We start from the raw sequence: 20165 nt of genomic DNA, 5'->3' as shown, positions 1-20165 counted from the left end.
GAGTCTCTTCCTTGGGCATGTTCTTGAGAGCCAGACTGGAAAAAGACATAAGCCTTTGGGCAGTGCCCTGAGGAGATTGCCTTTCCTGGTGGAAATGCTGTTACAGAGGCCAGCTGTGTCAGAGATCTGCTGTGCAGGGACTCTGTACACAGGAACGGCCTCTGCAGCTCCAGAGAAGGTCTTGGGGGATAAAATCTCAGTCAGAAATGTCACTGCAGCGTCCTTTTTGATGTTGCAATACACAGAGGGTATGGAAATTCATTTACCCTGCCTCCGGGTAAAAACCAGACAGGTAGATAATGAATTAGCAATGGTATGTATAATGAAAATTCTTTGTGGACAACATTATTACAAGTGAAAAAAAGAAAAATAAAATAAATCAACAATGACATTAAGAGCGATAAAACACATCAAAGGAGACTGGGCCTGCCATGAATTCTGTTACAAGTGATATGTTGAAGGACATGTGCATTATATTGCTTCTGAAAACCATGTAGTCATCAGTTTCCAAACTGCACCCTTGAGGTCCTGGTTCCTCATGCTGTAGATGAGGGGGTTCACTGCTGGAGGAACCACCGAGTACAGAACTGCCACCACCAGGTCCAGGGATGGGGAGGAGATGGAGGGGGCTTCAGGTGAGCAAACAGGGCAGTGCTGATAAACAGGGAGACCACGGCCAGGTGAGGGAGGCACATGGAAAAGGCTTTGTGCCGTCCCTGCTCAGAGGGGATCCTCAGCACGGCCCTGAAGATCTGCACATAGGACACCACAATGAAAATGAAACAAACAAATGCTACACAGACACTAACCACAAGCAGTCCAGCCTCCCTGAGGTAGGTGTCTGAGCAAGAGAGCTTGAGGATCTGGGGGATTTCACAGAAGAACTGGTCCAGGGCATTGCCCTGGCAGAGTGGTATAGAAAATGTATTGGCCGTGTGCAGCACAGCATAGAGAAACCCAGTGCCCCAGGCAGCTGCTGCCATGTGGACACAAGCTCTGCTGCCCAGGAGGGTCCCGTAGTGCAGGGGTTGGCAGATGGCAACGTAGCGGTCATAAGACATGATAGTGAGAAGATAAAACTCTGCTGACATCAGAAAGAAAAAGACCTGAGCAGCACATCCTGTGTAGGAGATGGCCCTGGTGTCCCAGATTAAGTTGGCCATGGCTTTGGGAACAGTGGTGGAGATGGTGCCCAGGTCGAGGAGGGAGAGGTTGAGGAGGAAGAAGTACATGGGGGTGTGGAGGTGGTGGTCGCAGGCTATGGCAGTGATGATGAGGCCATTGGCCAGGAGAGCAGCCAGGTAGATGCCCAGGAAGAGCCAGAAGTGCAAGAGCTGCAGCTCCCGTGTGTCTGCGAATGCCAGGAGGAGGAACTCAGTGATGGAGCTGCTGTTGGACATTTGCTGGTTCTTAATATGGAGCCATTGTCCTAAAAAGGAAAGGACAGGGAAAGCTATGACAGAGTTCTCTGAGCAAAGCCACTCCATTTTTCACAGAAATCCCATCCCCCTCCCCCAATTCCAAGGCTTTTCCTTTCTTTGCTTTGTGCTGGCTGAGTGTGCTGTGAGGAGCAGGACCTCTGCCCCTGTGCTGCCAAGGAGTCAGCTCTGCCCTGCTGCAGTGAGTACATGGGAGCTGGTTCTTGACACCCCCGATGGTCACAAGGGCTGTCAGATGCAATTCACCCTTGATGGAAATGTTCAATATCTGCACTCACCACTCCAGAGAGTGTGGGCTGCAGAAGAGAGGCTGAGCATGTCTTTATGGTGATTTTTCTCTGTGTTTTTCTACCATCATATCCGGTTTAGTACGATTTTTAAGGAAGAAATCCTCCTTTTTATGACTGAAAGTGTGGAGTCTTCAGACAAGACAGGCGAAAGGGCTCAACTCTCTGTGTCTCAGTGCAGAGTCAGGAGAGCTGCATTGCCCATCAGTCTTGTTCCCACATGCCCTGTGCTTAACTTCTGGTACCTCAGGGATGACTGTGCATTAAATTAGTCTTTAAAAAAAAAAAAAAAGGCAACTGGACTGATGAAATCAGGAGGGTGCTGTTTCAAAGGGCAGATCTGCAAACTCTTCTTTTTGCAGCACAGAGGTGAAGCTGTGATGGAGAGGGAAGGACATGGCCCCTCTCAGAAAGAAGCAAAGGCCTCTGAGAGGAGAGAACTGACCTCCAAGGGAAAGCTCAGCACTCCCTGGGATCCTACAGCACAGCCGTGCTCTTCTGGGGCAGCTCCCAGCCCAGCAGCACAGGCAAAGCAGACAGTCAGATGTCCTGAAGATGGGATGTCCTAAAGGCAGAGTCAGCTCATTGCTCAGCAGACAACGCCCAGCAGACATCTAGAGTGAGGGACCACAAGAGAGCAGCCTGAAGGCAGCCTCGCCCAGGGCTTGCCTGCAGTTTCCTCCCACTCCCTGCCCATGTCTCTGCTGCCTGGAGCTGTCCCTGCCAGGAGCTGGTGCTCTGCCCACACCTCTCCTCCCTGTCCCTGCTCACAGAGCCCATCCCACCCTCTGTGTGCTCAGCTCTGCCCTGCAGACCCCTCCTGGCAGCAGGGCACTGCCCAAGGGGATCGCAATGCTCCTTGAGAAGTGCCATGGCAAATGTCCCAGGGGCGATCTGGAGCTGTGAACAGCCCTCACAAACAAAGCACCCTCTCAAGAGCAGAAGGACCCTGCCCTGCCCTTCCAGGGGGTCGCTCCTTCCACCCACAGCTTCTCCCTGCAGTGCCCTGGGCAGCTCCCCGGGCAGGCTGAGGGCTGACCCTGGCAGGCGGCAGAGTCCCTGCCCTGGCACACAGGGCTGCAGGGACCCTGCTCTGAAGGACACAACTGGGCACCCCTGCCTGCACACCTGCATTCCCAGCCACTCAAGCTTGCCTCTGCACAGGGAGTCCACCTGGCACATCCCAGGAGCTGTGGGCTCTGCCAGCTTGAGGAGATGCCTCCAGGAACCACATCGGCATTGCCCTGCACCCAGAGACTTACCGTGTCAAGGGCTCTGAAGATTTCTCCTTCCCTGAGCTCTCAGCAAGCCTCCCATTTCCAACTGCCTTTAAGCTCTCTCTGCCTCGCTGTTCTCCCCTCGGTGCCTGCAGGCAGAGCCCTCAGCCCTGCTGGGCTCTGCAGAGGAGCTGCTCCTGGCCAGAGATGTCTCTCTGCAGCACAGCCCACTTGCCATGAGCTCCCTTTGTCCCAGGACCCTGGAGCAGCTCAGCAGCAGAGGCCCAGCCCAAGGCGGCATGGTAATGACCCCTCTGGTGGGTTTGGGGATGAGTCCATGAAGCTCAGACCCTGAGAGGAAGCTGATGAAACCTCTCCAGAAGTCACAGTTCGATGCAAACTCCACAGTTTCTTGGAGCATTAATGGGTCCCCCTGAGGGCCATCCCTGACAAAGCAACTCTGGGGCTGGTTAGAGCAGGCAAGTGGAGGCAGTGATGACAGGTAGGCAAAGGCAATGGCAAGGTGGCTCTGATGCTGAGTAATCCTGGGTGTGTTTTATTAAGTCAAAGGGCCAAGCTGTGACCCCCAGCCCCAGGGAGGGGAGACCCGGTGCCTCACACGTGTCTCAGGGCTCTTCCTGGGCCAGTGTGATGTGGGGATGTGCAATGCCTAGAGCAGGACTACCACACACTCTTTCTCAGGCTCACAGGTTGTGACAAGGGGGCGATGAAGTCCTGGTGCTCTAATGATAAGAGGTCTCCTCACAGGCATCACCTGCAGAGAGAACAGCCACAGCCCAGCAGACCAAGACCTTGGCTGTCTTGGGGGCTTTCAGCCTTGCCACTGCCCCCAGATGTCTCCACCACAGGATGTCCTATGGTGTCCCACAGCTGCACCTCTTTCCCTGCAGGCTCTCGACACCCAGCAAGCATCAAACCTGGGTGTCACCTGAGTGTGTTCCTACCCTTACTGATATCTCTCCATCCTCACAGACTGCTCATTGCAATGCAAAGCTCTGGCTAATCCAGACTCTTGCTGGGTGGCCTCTTGTACCACAGAACTGCACTTGCAGGGACATTTCTTTCTCCTCGTGCCCAGACTCAACCTCCCAAGATTCACTTGGTGGCATCTTCTCTTTCTCATCATGATGTTTCCCACTTTTCAGAAAAGCTCCACCATCTCTGAAACCACCTTTCAAGCAGTCTCAGGCTACTCCTAGACTGCCCCGAGCCTCTCCGCCACTGGGCAAAGGGGCCAAAGCAGCCCAGGTCTCTCAGCCCCTCCACACAGCCCATCTGCTTAAGGCCCCAGACTCCACCTGGCCACATCTCCTCTGGCCACTCTCCAGCTCCTCCCAGCTCCAGCAAAAGAGGGAGCCGAGAACTGGGACAAAGCCATGTGTGGGGGTCCCTACCAGTGCGGTGTCAAGGGCCAGAAGAACTGCCCTGCTCTGGGGGACCATGCTCATCCTAACGCAGCCCCGTATGCAAGTGGCCTTCTTCACAGTGAGCAGAAACCCCTGGCTCGGATGGTGTCCCTTGCAGTTGCCAGGCCCTTCTCCTCCTCAGAGTCCCTCCTCAGCACAGCAGGTCCCAGCTGGCCCTGACGTACAGGTTGGTTCTTCTCCCTGAGGCCAGACTGGCCAATTCTCCTTGTCAACGTCATGAGGTTTCTTTTGGCCAAATCCCCGAGTTTCTCCAGGTCCCTCTGGACTGAAGCTCCATTTGGTCAGTGGTTACTGATCGTGTGCGGGTGGCTCACCCTGACGGTGGTGTAGTCTCACAAGAGAACAGCATGAGGAGTTGCAGATCTCTACAGACCCAGGTAGGAATTGCCATGAAGAGAGTCTGCAAAACACCAAAGGAGGGTACAAAGCAAGCCAAACCAGGGTCAGCAGAGAAAGGAGAAATGAGGGTGGGGCTGTTTGACGCATGGTGATATTAGAGGAAAATCTATAGCTGTGTAGACACACAGACAACATGGATCCCTCCAGGAGCCAAATCCAGCAGCCCGACAGAGGTGAGACTGCTGCAGCTCCATGCCACGCCATCCCCTACACACATGCACACAGAAATGCCAGCACATGTGCACGTGCACACACCCCCACACACACTCAGAATGAAGTCTCTCAGTCAACTCGCAGACTCTACAGCAGCTGGCACTGAACTCCCCTGCTCCTCCAGAACCAGCCTCTCCATGGTCTCACCATCGGAGTGGCTCACACAGCCTTGGCTCCCAGGTCACTTCACCTTTGCACCAGCGACTCCAGCTTGATCTTCACCACCAATTGCACACTGACGCGTGTAACCTCACTCGCTCCGCAGCCGGCAGCACAGACACGTGGGCCTCTGTGACAGCTGGTCTGACTCCCCTTGCTGGCACGTAGAGCTGCTCCTGGCACATGCACGCACACAGCATAGAGAGCCCCCCAGCCAGGAACAGAGTTAGAAATGGAGCTGAACGAGGAGACACATCAGACGGTTGAGTTCAGGCGCAGGGCATGTCCAGACCAGCATATTGACCAGACAAAGTTTTATATGCGAAGGCTCCTTTTATCCCTGTTATATTTATGGATGAAATCATCTTGAGTGCCCTCCCATAGCACATACAGGATAAGCAATCAGGCTCAGTCATCATGTGTTCATGAAAGGCAGGTCCTTCTTGATTACCCTCATCTCCTTGTATGACAAGGTGACCCACTTAGTGGATGAGGGAAAGATGGTGGATGTTGTCTACCTAGACTTTAGTAAAGCCTTTGACACCATATCCCAGAGCATTGTCCTGGAGAAACTGGCTGCTCATGGAGTTTGTGGGCATATGCTTTGCTGGGTAAAGAACTGTCTGGATGGCTGGGCCCAAAGTCTTGTGGTGAATGGAGTTCATACCAGTTGGCGGTATTTGCCAGGGCTCAGTACTGGTGCCAGTTCTCCTTAATGTCTTCATGAATTATGTGGACGAGGGGATCAAGTGGACTCCCAGTAAGTTTGCTGATGACACCAAGTTGGGTGGGAGTGTGGATCTGCTTGAGGGTATAAAGGCTCTGCGGAGGGATCTGGGCAGGCTGGATCAATGAGCAGAGGCCATCTGTATGAGGTTCAACAAGGCCAAGTGCCGGGTCCTGCACTTGGGTCACAACAACCCCAGGCAACACTACAGGCTTGGGGAAGAGGGGCTGGAAAGCTGCCTGGTGGAGAAGGACCTGGGTGTGCTGGTTGACATCCGGCTGAACATGAGCCAGCAGTGTGCCCAGGTGGGCAAGAAGGCCAAGAGCATCCTGGCTTGTATCAGAAATAGTGTGGCCAGCAGGAGTAAGGAAGTGATTGTGCCCCTGTATGCAGCTCTGGTGAGGCTGCACCTTGAGTGCACATGTTCATTTTTGTGCCTCTCAGTACAAGAAGGACATTGAGGAGCTGGAGCACGTCCAGAGAAGGGCAGCAAAGCTGGTAGAGAGACTGGAGCAAAGTCTTATGAGGAGCGGCTGAGGGAACTGGAGGTGTTTAGCCTGGAGAAGAGGAGGCTGAGGGGAGACCTGATTGCTCTCTACAGCTACCTCAAAGGAGGTTGTAGCCAGGTGGGTGTTGGTCTCTTCTCCCAAGTAACTAGCGACAGGACAAGAGGAAATGTTCTCAAGTTGCCTCAGGGGAGGTTTAGATTGGATATTAGGAAAAATTTCTTCACTGAAGGAGTGGTTAGGCATTGGAACTGGCTGCCCAGAGAGGTGGTGGAGTCCCCATCCCTGGAGGTGTTCGAAAACCACGTACATGTGGCACTTCAGGACATGGTTTAGTAGACATGGTGGTGTTGGGCCGATGGTTGGACTTGATGACCTTAGAGGTCTTTTCCAACCTTAAAGATTCTATGATTCTATGATTCTAAAAAGGGAGAGGCATGGCGTTTAGTGATTGCTACCATCTTTTGCTCTGGAACAGTTGGGCATCTGTCTACCTGTGTGAGGTGGGGAGTAATTGCCTTTGCATCACTTTTTTTTATTCTGTTGTCCTTCTTCTTCCACTTCCCATGCTCTTATTAAACAATTTTTATCTTCACCCCCAAGTTTTCTTGCTTTTACTCTTCCTTCCCTCTTGCTCCATCCCCCTGGTTGTGGGGGAGGATGGTGAGTGAGCTGCAGTGTGGTGCCTAATTTCTTACTGGTGTTAACCCACACCACTTACAAACAAGGAAGAGCTGGTCAGGATGTAAAAAGAAAAGATGGGAAACAAGGCAAAGAACAGGAATTCAAGAGAGCAGGTTTTGGTCTGGTGAGGAACCTACTTGGAAGAATCCCATAGGATATGGCCCTGCAGAGAAGAGGGGGTGCTGTGAGCTGTTCGATGGTCAAGGATCTCCTCTTCAGGCTCCAGAACTGTCCACCCTGACATGCAGGAAGTCAAGAAAAGGTGGCAGGAAGCTGGCATGGACGAGAAAGGCGCTTCTGCCTAAAGTCGAGCCTGAAGAGGAAGGACAGAGAAGGTGGAAGGTGGCTGCCTTCCAGCCTCAGTGGTTCTGTGATTCTGTGCTGCAGAGCGCCATTGGTGTGCATGTGTACTTGTCTGTGTGTGGGGGTGAGGGTATCCTGGAGTCACCTCGCGGATAGACAGAGGGGTCTAAGACCAGTTCCTGGAGGGATCCATGTTGTCTGTGTGTCTGTAGAGGTATACATTTTCCACTAACACAGCCTAGCACAGAAACAGCCATGCGCCGCTCACTCACCCCTCCCCCGGTGGGCTGGGGAGGAGAACGGAAAAACAATGGCAAAGCCTTAAGGGCTGGGATAAGGGCAGTTTAGTGGGACAGCAAGGGAGAGGGAAAACAATCAACAACAGTGCTGATAACAGATATTCACAATGGGTGATAACAAAGAACAATTTACCGATCCGATGACCGACCAAAGGGACGCTCAGCCTGTCCGGGAGTCACACCGAACCCGCCCCTGCCCGACTAGCCCCCTTTTATGGTGAGCATGATGTCACCTGTTATGGAATAGCCCCTGGCCAGCTTGGCTCACCTGTCCTGGCTCTTTGTGAAATTAACTCTATCCTTGCCAGAACCAGGACATTATCCACCCCTTATTCCATACCATCTACATCATGCCTAGATTATTTCACAGATCTCATTCCCTTAACTCTACGGGCTATCGCTCTAAAATGCCTGTCAAGTTCATTTAGTGCATGGCTTTGGGTTCCATCTGCCATTATAGTCTCTCAGAGCAGGAGCAATGGTGCGTGCTTCTGGATTGTTGCTCGCTACATCCGGAGTTTTCACGGCCGGTGTATCTGGTGTGGTCCATGATCACAGTCCGGATGTCAAAGATGTGATTTTTAATGAAGTTCCTGGGCACCAGTTGAAGTCAGTTCTAGTTCCATCATCATGGCACTTTGTTCAGTTCCAAAGTCCATTCTTCATTAGTTTTGGGTGATTCTTATGGTCATACCATTGATACAGTATAGTATATAGCTATTAATATCATACAATTTGATTTATTGGCTATTTTCACCCAAAATCAAATCCCCTTGGGGTACACACCCGACTTCCCCATCTTTTCTCATCACCCACCAAGTGCACCCTGGTCCCTGAGCAAAAGCAATCCCACAGATGGGCTTGCCTTTGCCTGAAGCAGGGATAACCCAAAGTGGTTTACCCAACATATTTGTCATGCGCACTACAGGAACTTTATCTCCTTCTACTGCACGTGGAAGTTTTGATTGGGCAGGGCCAGCTCGATTGGCAGATCCCCGAGTGTTAACCAACCAGGTGGCCTTTGCTACAGGTGTGTCCCAGTGTTTGAGGGTCCCAACACCCATTGCTCTCAGGGTAGTCTTTAAGAGCCCATTGAATCGTTCAGTTTTCCCAGAGGCTGGTGCATGGTAGGGGATGTGATACACCCACTCAATGCCATGCTCTTTGGCCCAGGGGTCTATGAGGTTGTTTCAGAAATGAGTCCCGTTGTCTGACTCAATTCTCTCTGGGGTGCCATGTCACCACAGGACTTGCTTTTCAAGACCCAAGATGGTGTTCCGGGCAGTGGCATGGGGCACAGGATATGTTTCTAGCCATCCAGTGGTTGCTTCCACCATTGTAAGAACATAATGCTTGCCTTGGCGGGTTTGTGGGAGCGTGATGTAGTCAATTTTCCATGCTTCCCCATATTTATATTTCAACCATCGGCCTCCATACCACAGAGGCTTTACCTGCTTGGCTTGCTTGATGGCGGCGCATGTTTCACATTGATGGATGACCTGTGAGATGGCGTCCATGCTCAAGTCCACCCCTCGATCACGGGCCCATCTATATGTCGCATCTCTTCCTTGATGGCCTGAGATGTCGTGGGCCCACCGAGCTGTGAACAATTCACCCTTACGCTGCCAGTCCAAATCCACCTGAGCCACTTCAATCTTGGCAGCCTGATCCACCTGCTGGTTGTTCTGATGTTCCTCTGTGGCCCGACTCTTGGGTACGTGGGCATCTACATGACGTACCTTTACAACTAGCTTCTCTAGCCGGGCAGCAATATCTTGCCACAATGGGCCAGCCCAGATGGGTTTGCCTCTGCGTTGCCAGTTGTTTCGCTTCCACTGCTGTAACCACCCCCACAGGGCATTGGCCACCATCCATGAGTCAGTAGAGAGGTACAGTGTTGGCCACTTTTCTCTTTCAGCAATATCTAAAGCCAGCTGGATGGCTTTCACCTCTGCAAACTGGCTCGATTCACCTTCTCCTTCAGCAGCTTCTGCAACTCGCCGTGTAGGACTCCATACAGCGGCCTTCCACCTTTGATGCTTTCCCACGATGCGACAGGACCCATCAGTGAAGAGGGCATATGGTTTCTCATCTTCTGTTAGTTTATTATACGGTGGGGCTTCTTCAGCACGTGTCACCTCCTCCTCTGGCAACATTCCGAAATCTTTCCCTTCTGGCCAGTCTGTGATCACTTCCAGAATTCCTGGGTGACTGGGGCTTCCTATTTGAGCCCGCTGTGTAATCAGTGCAACCCACTCACTCCACATAGCATCGGTTGCATGATGTGTAGAAGGAGCCCTCTCTTTGAACATCCAGCCCAGCACTGGCAGTCGGGGTGCCAAGAGGAGCTGTGCTTCAGTGCCACCCACTTCTGAAGCAGCTCGAACCCCTTCATAGGCTGCCAATATCTCCTTTTCCGTTGGAGTGTAGGGGGGCTCAGATCCTCCGTATCCCCGACTCCAAAACCCCAGGGGATGACCTTGGGTCTCCCCTGGGGCTTTCTGCCAGAGACTCCAGGTAGGGCTGTTCTCCCTGGCTGCGGTGTACAGCACATTTTTCACATCTGGTCCTGCCCGGACTGGCCCAATGGCTATGGCATGAACTATTTCTTGTTTAATTTGTTCAAAAGCTTGTCGTTGCTCAGGGCCCCATTTGAAATCATTCTTCTTCCGGGTTACGTGGTAGAGAGGGCTTTACTATCAGACTGTAATTCGGAATGTGCATTCTCCAGAAACCCACAACGCCTAAGAAGGCCTGTGTCTCCTTTTTGTTGGTCGGTGGAGACATGGCTGCTATTTTGTTGATAATATCCGTTGGGATCTGACGCCGCCCATCATGCCACCTTATTCCTAAACATTGGATTTCCTGCGCAGGCCCCTTCACCTTACTTCGTTTTATGGCAAAGCCAGCCTGCAGCAGGATTTGGATTATTTTCTTCCCTTTCTCAGAAACTTCCTCTGCTGAGTTGCCCCACACCATGATGTCATCAATGTCTTGCAGGTGCTCTGGGGCTTCACCCTTTTCTAGTGCAGTCTGGATCAGTCCATGGCAAATGGTGGGGCTGTGTTTCCACCCCTGGGGCAGTCGATTCCAGGTGTACTAGACGCCCCTCTAAGTGAAGGCAAACTGTGGCCTGCACTCTGCTGCCAAAGGGATCGAGAAAAATGCATTAGCTATATCAATTGTGGCATACCATTTGGCTGCCTTTGACTCCAGTTCATATTGAAGCTCCAGCATGTTTGGCACAGCAGCACTCATTGGCGGTGTGACTTCATTCAGGCCATTCAGGCCATGATAGTCTACCGTCAGCCTCCACTCTCCATTGGACTTCCGCACTGGCCATATGGGGCTGTTAAAGGGTGAGTGGATTCTGCTCCCTGACCCTCCAGTTGACAAATTAGCTTGTGGATGGGAATCAGGGAGTCTCTGTTGGTGCGGTATTGCCGCCGGTGCACGGTTGTGGTAGCAATCGGCACCTGTTGCTCTTCAACCTTCAGCAACCCTACAACAGAAGAGTCCTCCGAGAGACTGGGCAAACTAGACAATGGTTCAATTTCCTCCGCTTCCAAGGCAGCTAATCCAAAAGCCCACCGGTAGCTTTTTGGTTCTTTGAAATACCCTTTCCAGAGGTAGTCTATGCCCAGGATGCACGGAGACTCTGGCCCAGTCACAATGGGGTGCTTTCGCCACTCATTCCCAGTTAGACTTACTTCAGCCTCCAACAGAAGAGTCAACTGTTGGGATCCCCCCGTCACACCAGAAATAGATATCGGTTCCACCCCTTCATAGTTCAATGGCATTAGGGTACACTGTGCACTGGTGTGCACTAGGGCCTTGTACTCTTGTGGGTCCGATGTGCCAGGCCATCGGATCCACACAGTCCAATAAACCCTATTGTCCCTTTCCTCCACCTGGCTGGAGGCAGGGCCTCTCTAATCCTGCTCATCATATTCACTACTCATCTCTTGCAGAAAGGACTTAGAAGTCCCTTCAAGAGGATCATAAGTGTGATCAGGCCTTCCACTTGGTCTGGAGGGCTGCCCGGTGGAAACTGGAGCAGCATTCTTTCTGGAAGAGTCCCTTTGTGCAGCTGTCTTGCCTTGTAGCTCATGTGCCCGCAGGGTTGAGGTAGGCTTCCCATCCCATTTCCTCATGTCTTCTCCGTGGTCACACAGATAAAACCACAGGATACCTCGTGGTGTGTATGCTCCATATCCCCTCTCCAGAGCAGAAAAACGCTTACTCCTAACAGCTGCAATACGGGTCTGTGCAGGTGGGGAGTACGATATATCTTCTTTGAGTTACCGGATGTCCTGGGACAGTTTCTCCACAGCCGAGACAAGGGAGGAAGAAAGGCTGTCTTCATATTGCCGGAGTCGGCCAGCCACTTTGTCCACTGTGGGTGCCTCTTCACTTTTCCAGTCGATTACTGCCAGTGAGTTGGCGTACGATGATGGTGCACTTCGCACAAATTTTTGCCACATGGATCGGGTACACTGGACTTCATCGGGGTCTGTGGGCAACTGTGCGTTGTCCGGATCATAGTAAACCATTTCCCGCACAGCTAATTCCCTCAGATATTGGATACCTCTCTCCATGGTGGTCCACTTGCCTGGCCAGCATACGACATCTTCGCTGAAAGGATACCCTTCCCTCACACTTGACAGGAGTCGCCTCCAGAGGCTGAGGGCCTGTGCCTTCTTCCCAATTGCCTTGTCAATGCCCCCTTCCCTAGACAAGGATCCCAGCTGCTTGGCCTCCCTGCCCTCCAGTTCCAGGCTACTGGCCCTGTTATCCCAGCAGCGGAGCAGCCAGGTAATAATGTGCTCCCCTGGAAGGCGGCTGAAATCTTTCCGCATATCTCGCAGCTCACTCAGGGACAGGGATCGGGTGATCACTTCTGGTCCTGGCTCCTCTTGTTCTCGTGATGGTCCCAGTTCATCATCATCTCTCACAAAGTGAACCAATTTCCTTGTGTATTTTTTCTTGTGTATAGGGGCGACTGATACTGGTATGGGTTGATCTTTTGGCTCGGCTACAGTGCCTGTTGCAGGGGCTTGGGCAGCTGCAGGGCCTGAGGGTCCGCTCTCTCCCTCTGGATGGTGCTGTCTACTCTCAAGCAGTGTTTGATAGATTGTGGCCAGGGCCCAGCACAGTGCAGTAAGTTGTGTCTCCTTAGAATCCCCACAGCATTTTCCTTTCAAATATTCTACCATTTTATCAGGGTCTTGCAGTTGTTCGGGAGTGAAGCTCCAAACCATTGGGGGTGAAAAGGTCTCTAGATACACGCCCATACTCTCCCACATGCCATGCCAGCCCTGACCGTTCAGCCTTGGGGAAGATCCCTGGGTGGTATTCTTGAAACAGTTTTTGCTAACCCTGAACAGGACTTGGAAAGCATGCAGGAGACCTAGCAATAGGAATATACTGGCCTGAACATTCCAAGGGTATCCAAATTCTCAAAAATTGTTGTAACCAACCAAAAGGGAAAAGGGGAGGTGAAAGAGTGGGAGAAGGTATCCCCCCCGTCTTCCCCATAGATTGGGTGCAATTATTAATCACTTCTGAAAGATATTGACCAAGGTACGGGTATGACCGAAATGCTACGTACAAGTACCAGCTCAGACTCATGACTGTCGATGATATCTTATCATAAGGCATTATCACACAGTACAACAACATGAGAACAGGAACCCCTCTCCCAGAGGTGATAAACAGCGCCGCAGGGATTACATAGAGTAAACACGGGTTTACAAACCAGAGCCATGGGACCAAACAGAACGTCATTATGACCAGCGACTGTTTCAATGACATCATAAATGCTTATAACAACTTTGCTTTAACACACTTGGGTCAGACTTGTCGTTATCACAACCCCTCATGCCCCACGTTGGGCGCCAAAAAGACTGACGTGGTTTAGGCCCAGCCGGCAGCTGAGCGCCATGTGCCGCTCGCTCACCCCTTCCCCAGCGGGATGGGGAGGAGAACGGAAAAACAATGGCAAAGCCTCAAGGGCTGGGATAAGGGCAGTTTACTGGGACAGCAAGGGAGAGGGAAACAATCAACAACAGCACTGATAACAGATATTCACAATGGGTGATAACAGAGAACAATTTACCGATCCAACCACCGACTGGACGCTTAACCCGTCCCGGAGCCACGCCAAACCCGCCCCTGCCCGACTAGCCCCCTTTTATGGTGAGCATGATGTCACCTGTTATGGAATAGCCCCCGGCCAGCTTGGCTCACCTGTCCTGGCTCCTTGTGAAATTAACTCTATCCTTGCCAGAACCAGGACAACACCGCACAACATCACTGGCCAATCTGCTCCAGTGCTTCACTCTCTTCATGGCTAAACAGTTTTTCCTCACACACAACAGGGAAAAGCCTGGATCTGCCTTGCTGATGACCTCTTGGTAGTGGTATACAGGCCATTTTCAGTTCTTCCCAAAGCCCTCTCTTCTCACCATTGAACAACCCCACCTCTCTCAGCCTCTCGTACTGGTAAGGTCAACCTTACAAATGCATGCCTGAGAGGTTTAGGGCTCTTCCAATCCTACTGGATTTTATTGGATTGGCAAGGGACCTCGGGGATATTGGAATATCATCACCCTCACGCCATCCCTTCCTGCATGTGTCACTCTCATTTGTCTTCCTGTTGCAAGGCACGGCTGTTGCAGGCTGTAAGGAGAGCCTGTTCTGTCTGAAGAAACTGTCATCCACAATGAAACACTGAACTTTGAATGTTTCAGGCCCTAGTGGCAACATGAGACCACTGTGAGGGTCTGGCTCTGTGAGGGTCTGCCGTGCTTGGTGCTAACCCACAGGCAGATGAGGCATTAATGACTGCAAGAACCACAGGAGCTATCCTCAGAGATTGTCAGTGAACTGTTCAAGTTGGGTGGGAGCTTGGGATGTCTCTAGACCTACCTCCTGCTAACAAGGGGCTCAACACTGAATTCACCCCAAGTTGCTTCCAATTCACTTTGTCCAGCAGAGTCCCGAAAACCTCTTCTGAGGACTTCGTCAGATATCCTTGGTGAACATGAATCTTCATCCAGGGCCTGTTGTTGCCAGTTAAGGAGGGTCAGAGGAGACAGAGACTGCTGGCAAGCTGCTGACTAGCTCTAGCAGCTTCTAAGGAGTGCTGCCAGCAGTCCTTGATCAAGGGGTGCACTGCTGAGAGGCTGCTGAAGCTTGTCCGACCTTTGGACCCCTGCTGCTCTTCCACACGAGCACCAATGACACTTTCCCAGGAGACCTGGAAAACATGAAGCATGACTATGTTACTCTGGGCATGCTGGTCAAGGGCAGGGGGGACACAGGTGGTGATCTCAGTCCTGCTACTGAGGGGAAGAGGTTTGTGAAAAAGTGGACAGGTCCTGTAGGTAGACAATTGGTTGTGCAGTTGGTGTCAGCAACAAGGTTTCTATGACCATGAGACACTCTCTGAGGATCAACAACTGCTTGGAAGAGAGGGGATTCATCTGGCACAGCGGGGAAAAAGTATCTCTGTCAACAACCTGGCCAACCTGGAAAGAAAACTTCAACTTGGAAGTGATGAGGAATGGAGAGGATGACCCAGAATCACATGAGGAAATGGTGAGTGTCATTGATGAGGAGAGGGTCTTGCATGATAATAACAAAAGGGGTGTGGTAATCAGCAACGAACTGGACAATGGAGAGCTGAGAGGGTCTGTGAGTTGGCTACTCACAGCTGGAGCTGGAAGGAGAAGGTGGCCCAAAAAACGTCTGGGATGACCTGTGGGCTCTTGGGGTTCAGGTACTTACAAACAAAGAAGAGGTGATTAGGGATATAAAAGTCCGGGGTGAGAAGGTAGACTCGAGGCTCCTGAAAGAAAGGCACAAGGCCAAGAGCAGGACTGCAGAAGAGCAAACTCTGGCTTGCTGGGAACCCTGCTTGGAAGAATCCCATGCGGTATGGTCAGGCAGAGGAGAGGGGTGCCGAGAGCTGTTTGATGGTCAAGGATCTCCTCTTCAAGCTCCAGAACGGTCCACTCCAACATGCAGGGAGTCCAGCAAAGTTGGCAGGAGGTTGGCATGGATAAGAAAGGAGCTCCTGACTAAAACCAAGCATGAAGAGGAAGCACAGAGAAGGTGGAAGGTGGCTGCCTTCCAGCCTCAAAGGTTCTGTGATTCTGTGCTGGAGAGAGCCATTTGTCTGTGCGTGTGTTTGTGTGGGGGGGATGAGGGGATCCCGGGTACAGCTTCTGGATAGATGGAGGGTCTAGAACCAGCTCCTGGAGGGGTCCAGATTGTACGTGTGTACACATACAGTGTGCCCATTATATAGGTGCCCATTTCACACTAACATATCCTAGCACACACACAGCCCAATCCTCAGTCACCCTTTCTTCACTGGCCCTGCATTAGCTTCCTTTTTACCTCATCTGGTATTTTGGAGATGGTTGTCATGGTAATGCCTTCCTGGTTCATTAATTCCATTGAACTAGAACCTCTTTCTGTTATCTACAGCATCCTGGAACTCCTCCTGCTGTTACGTTGTGGGAGACACCACCATCAGGGTGAGCCACTTGCACACAAAAATTAAGGGCTGCCTCAAAGGAGTGTCAGTCCAGGGGGACCTTGTGAAACTCTGGGGTTTGGCCTGGGTTTGAGGAGGAGAAGGAGAAGTGGGCAGTCCTGCATCAGGAGGAAGAACAGCCCTATAGACCAGGGCTAGCTGTGACCTGACTGGCTGAGCTGTGATCCTGAGAAAATCCTGGGTCCTGCAGTAGCCCCACACACACAGGTGTGTCCCAGGGTGTGGCTCCCCATTTTGGAGGAGCAGGGAGGCACTGGAGAGTGCCCAGAAGAGGTCTGCCAAGGTGAGGTTCAGGGCACATGCCCTGCGTGTGGAGGCTGAGGGACATGGGCTTCTTCAGCCCTTTGGCCCAGTGGTGGAGAGGCTCCGGGAAGTACAGGAGTAGTTGAAGTGTGGTTCCAGAGCTGGAGGAGCTTTTCTTCATAGTGGGAGACAGCATGGGAAAGAAATCATACCAGAAATGGAGGCTTGGGATGCTTAAAGTGGACACAAGGAGAAAGAAATGTCCCTCCGAGGGCAGCGCTGTGGTATAATCAGACCCCCCGAGGGAGCCTGGCTCAGTCCATGGCTTTGTGTTTCAAGGCATACCTCGCAGGGATGGAGAGACAGCAGTCAGGGGAATGAGTTGCTCAGGTCGGAGCAGGGTGGAGAAGCAGAGTGGATGTCTGCAGCATGCCGGGAACTAGGGACAGGTGTGGGACACTGTAGGACAGCCTGTGGTGGAGACAATCTAGGGCTGTGCAAAGCTGAAACCCTGCAACAGATCTGAGGTCTTTGCCTCCTCGGCCATGGCTGTTGTCTCTGCCACTGATGCCAGTGAGGAAACACCTTACCCTTACAGCACTCGGGCCTCATGGCCTCCTCATCCCACCCAGGAGCCTGGCAGATGTCATTCCAAAGCCTTGCCCTTGGCATTGCACATCCCCACACCCCACTGCCCCAGGAAGAGCCCTGCGCAATGTGTGAGGGACAGGATCTCCCTTTGCCAGGGGCTGGGGGTCAGGGCTTGTCCGTTTGGCTGGATGCAAAGATTCCAGATATCCTCAGCATCAGAGCCACCTTTACATTGTCTTGGCCTTCCTGTCATTACTGCTTCCAGTTCTCTGCTCTAACGAGCCCCTGGGGAGGCTTTGTTGGTAATGGTTCTCAGGGGGACCCATTAACACTCTGAGAAACTTTGGAGATTGTGTCTGAGTTTGACTTCTTCAGGTGCTGCTCCATGCCTGAGGTTCATGGACTCATCCCCAAACCCACCAGAGGGGTCATTCACATACCTTGGGCTGGGCCTCTGCTGCTGAGCTGCTCCAGGCTCCCGGGACAGAGGGAGCTCATGGCAAGTGGGCTGTGCTGCAGAGGGACAGCTCTGCCCAGGAGCAGCTCCTCTGCCAAGCGCAGCAGATGTGACACATCGAGGGTTACTCAGCCTCAGAGCCACCTTAACATTGCCTTTGCCTATCTGTCATCACTGCCTCTAGTCTTCTGCTCTAACAAGCCCCCAGGGTGGCTTTGTCAGTGATGGATCCCAGTGAGACCCATTAACACTCCCTGAAACTGTAGGAGTTGTTTCTGACAGTGACTTCTTCAGTGGTTTCCTCAGGCTTCTCTCAGTGTCTTAGTTCCTGGTCTCAGCATCAAATGCACCAGGGAGCTCATTAAAATGCACAAAGCCATGTCTCTTCTCGTTATTTTCTTCAAGTCTTCAAGACTTACACAACTAATTGGAGAGGTCTCCAGGGTGTATGTGAAGTCAAAGATTTCAAAGAATTCAGTGAGCCCTACAAAAAGGAGTATTTTTGATTTTTAAGAGCTTGGGTTTCGTTAGAGTTTTTTTGTTGGGTTTTGGGGGATTTTGTTTGTTTGTTTGTTTGTTTGTTTGTTTTTAATTTACAGAAAAAGTTATAGTAGCATTCTCCAGTCCATATTGGTGCAGGGGGTCTCCTACTGAAGTCAGGATGGGTAGGAAGAGCTCCTCATTGAGGACAGGCACTGCATGGACAACCTTCCTCATCACCTCCCCAGCCCTGCCATCTCTCTCATGGGCCACCTGGGACTTGCATCACTTCTCCTCACATCACACTTCTCACCCAAGTCTGCAGCTGGAGGTTACAGCTCCTTTGCACCAACTCCCACCTGCTTTCCTTAGGGACCTGGCTGCACACAGGCACACCTGCGTTGCTCTGCATGGCAAACACACAGAAGGAAAGCAGGGTGAAGTTTCATAAACAATAACCCACACTCCTCAACTTCATGCCAAGTCCAAGCTGCCTCCAATGAGGTTCACCATCCACAGGGAACAGCCTCACCAGAAATGTTTGAGAGAGAGAGATCAGACAGGATAGCTATAACCCCAGTGAAGGAGTTGGCTGAAGAGATAATTAGGCTGCTGAAAGTGGAGTCCATGCGACCTGGGAACGCACCAGAAAGAGAAACTCCTTGCTGTTCATGAACACCAGGAATGCATTTAATAGTCATGGGTGGCATTCAGCTTCCCTGATTCATAAAAATTCCATGTAGGAGCTTCAGGGTCCAGACCATGGCCTTTGAGGTGGATAAGGGAGGATGCAATGAGCTTTAGGTGTAATGTAGAGCTGAGGCAGTGCCTCCCAGCCTACCAGGCTGGAGGAGATGTTTGTCTTAGTTGTCTTTGCTGATCACAGGAGGATTTGTACCCCATAAACATCTGTTCTCTCATCTGCTGATAAGATATTGGACAAGAGATTTAAGGATGATAAGATCATTGAGTTTCAGAGCAGATGTTGAGAAGTCTATAGAAAAACTCTGTAATCCAAGACAGGTCAGGTAAATGGTCAGACCTGGTTCCACAGGCCTTGGTCCACCTGGGTCATGAAAACCTGCAAGGACAAAGGACTTTACAATCTCTCACGGTGGTCAATGCTTGTTCCAATGCTTGGCTAGCCTCATGGTGAAAAAGGTGAGATCTCCCTTGCTTTGAGGTGTCTCTCAGCCATCCCTTCTCCAGGCTGAAGGAGCCCAGCTTCATCAGCCTTTCCTCACAGAGACACTGATCCAGCCCCCTGACCATCTCAAGGCCCTTCACTAAACCCACTCCAGATGGTCAACACCTTTCCATTCTTGGGGTTCCCAAAAGTGGACACAGTGTTCTGGATGTAGACTAGAAACTTTCCACATAGAAAGGGGAAGTCCCTACCTTCCATCTCCTGGCCATGCTGCTGGTCACACAGCGCAGGGCACTGCTGTCCTCCCTTGCTGCCAGGGCACACGGCTGCCTCCTGTCCAGCTCCCTGCCCACCAAGACCTTTCCCACAGAGCTGCTCCCCAGCCAGGCAGCCCCCAGCCTGTGCCATTGCCAGCGTGAGTCCCCTGCAGGGGCAGAACCTGGCACTTGTCCTTGGGGGGTTTCATGAGGTTCCTCTCAATACCTGCTCTCCTCCTCCTTTTGCCCTTTCACTGAGCAGAGGCCTGGCAGAACTTTTGAGCACAGTCTAAGGCAAGGAAGGCGTTGAGTCACTCAGCCCCACCTGTGTCTGCTGTTACGATCCCCCTCATCATTCAGCAGCATGTTCCTTGTTCAGCCTTTTACTGCAAACACAGTGGCTGAAGCTCTTCATTTTGCTCTTGATGGTGCCTGCAGCCCCCATCAGCTCCAGCTCAGCTCTGGCTTTCCTAAACACATGCCCGCACGCTCAGGTCATCTTTCTAAATTTTTCCTTCATAGCCTGTCCCGGCTTCCACCTCCTCATCGTTGTGTTGTGGCTCCCATCCGTGACCCATCCCTGCCCCTGTGCAGCCCCACTGCCCCACACATGCCCCCAGGGCCCCCATCATCAGACACTGCACAGGACAGGGTGTGTTTGGGGCGGGGATGTGTCCTCCACCACAAGTGCCCATGCCAGACCTCAGTGTCCTTCCTCAGCAGCCCTCCTTCTTCTGCAGCCA

The 20165-nt window shown here is 52.0% G+C and overlaps 1 pseudogene; it reads right to left on the bottom strand.

The window, feature by feature from the left end:
- Positions 1 to 471: 471 nt before the first annotated feature.
- LOC129196888 (olfactory receptor 14A16-like) lies at positions 472 to 1400 on the bottom strand (annotated as a pseudogene).
- Positions 1401 to 20165: the final 18765 nt, after the last annotated feature.

The sequence above is a fragment of the Grus americana genome, chromosome 27 (assembly GCF_028858705.1).
Source record: "Grus americana isolate bGruAme1 chromosome 27, bGruAme1.mat, whole genome shotgun sequence".
In the NCBI taxonomy this organism is placed as follows: Eukaryota; Metazoa; Chordata; class Aves; order Gruiformes; family Gruidae; genus Grus; species Grus americana.
Note: the sequence above shows the minus strand (reverse complement) of the source record. Positions and strands in the feature narration are given on the sequence as shown.